Source organism: Babjeviella inositovora, assembly GCF_001661335.1.
Source record: "Babjeviella inositovora NRRL Y-12698 unplaced genomic scaffold BABINscaffold_9, whole genome shotgun sequence".
Lineage (NCBI taxonomy): Eukaryota > Fungi > Ascomycota > Pichiomycetes > Serinales > Babjeviella > Babjeviella inositovora.
The window spans coordinates 473,313-474,974 of record NW_017566846.1 but is presented as its reverse complement, the minus strand read 5'-3'; the positions used below and the strand labels follow the sequence as shown (position 1 = coordinate 474,974).

The following is a 1,662-nucleotide window of genomic DNA, read 5'->3' as shown; positions in this document are numbered from 1 at the left end:
TTACTGAGTGAAGTAAAAGAGGGGGGACATGTTCTAGACGGCGTTTCGCCTACTTGGATGCAGGTCCGGAAGATGCCTTGTGTATTAACTCCGGTCCCGAGCGTCAGTTTCTAAGCGTCTCTGAGCGTGAAGAAGCCATGTGGTGACTTCGCTCCGGCACCGGAAATATAGTTGCCGGAAAACTTGCATGGTGGTGCAGGACCCCGGCTTCAACCGGAATAGATAAGTGGCATTACTAAACATAGTAATGTAGTACACACCACACACGTTGGTAGCTGCAGTGGCACTGAAACAAGGGGTTGATCTTGAGAGGAATACTGGAGCTCACAAAGGGTGTTTATAAGAGTTAGGATGCGCTGAAGTACTGATAGTACCGGGCTGAAATGTAAATTTTGGTGTCAGTAATGCACTAACAGCCCGAGAAAATGCGAAGCCCGGCAGAAGATTATAAACATGCAGATTGCTAAGCAATTAGCAGCCGAAAGCTGCCGGTCACGAACTATAGGGCGCCACTCCAAAGCACGCGCATAAAGATTTTCATCTAGGCCTTTTCTATGCATATTAATAGCAAGGGAGTGAGGGGAGTCTCTCTTAATGTAAGCCAGGGTGGAAGAGGTTCCATGGCCTATCAGTAGGGAACAATCTACATGTCACTCAGCCTGTATTACACCTGCACAACACAGAACTACGTGTCATTAGTTGTAGTGCTAAACTTTATTACGTCAACAGAAGAATCTGATTGCTACATATAAAACTGAAAATTTCGCTAAGGACTAAAAGCAGAGTAGCGTCTTCCTCCCAGACCCTCCAGGTTGTTGAAATCTGTACTAGCACACAGGTATCACATGATTGTTTCATGTCTGTTTGAAGAATGCCATACAACGCACCAAAACAACGCCAAGCAATGACTAAGAGATTTTAGTATAACCAAAAACAACTTTACTAGAAGAACCAACTGTATAAAAAGACATACAAGGCTCTTACTCTTACCCTTTATATTACAATTGACAAATATGCGTACTTAATTTACATATTCAAGACTTTGTTATCTTACCAAAGGACAAGTAAACCGTTATAATTAATCAACATTGATTATGTATTGCCATGGACGCCACGCTATCCAACAGCAGATCGCTAAAAATCAACAGATATCCGCAAAAATAGTAAGCTGATAAAGCAAAAATAGAACCCGACGCGGGGGTCGAACCCGCAACCTTGTGATCGCGTACTGCTAAGAGTCACACGCTCTACCGATTGAGCTAGCCAGGCTGACTAATAAAATTGTCAGAGTTAGAGAGTTGTTTCAGGAACCTTATGAGGTTCCAGTTGAGGCTACTAGGATTGTTTGATAATGAGTATCTGAAACTAATCCTGTCGCATAAAGCAAATGAGGCACCGAAGAAAGCTATATAAGGAAGTAGTTTTCCAGATCTAAGAATGATCTTGGTTTTAAGATTATCTTTATTTTTGTGGAAGATCACGATAAGTAACTTGTGAATCAATGACTGATTACAACCCCCCGACCGGAATACCAACAGGCGCTGGAACCCTGACACATTTCATATATCGAGGCAACGTGGCCGAGCGGTTAAGGCGAAAGATTAGAAATCTTTTGGGCTCTGCCCGCGCAGGTTCGAGTCCTGCCGTTGTCGTTATCTTTTT

General features: G+C 43.1%; 2 non-coding genes across 2 annotated transcripts; one reads left to right on the top strand and one right to left on the bottom strand.

Moving 5' to 3' along the window:
* Positions 1-1,186: 1,186 nt before the first annotated feature.
* On the bottom strand, positions 1,187-1,269 carry BABINDRAFT_t257. Its single transcript has one exon. It is a non-coding gene; the product is annotated as a tRNA-Lys (tRNA).
* Positions 1,270-1,570: 301 nt separating this feature from the next.
* On the top strand, positions 1,571-1,652 carry BABINDRAFT_t269. The gene has a single exon. It is a non-coding gene; the product is annotated as a tRNA-Ser (tRNA).
* The last annotated feature ends 10 nt before the right edge of the window (positions 1,653-1,662 follow it).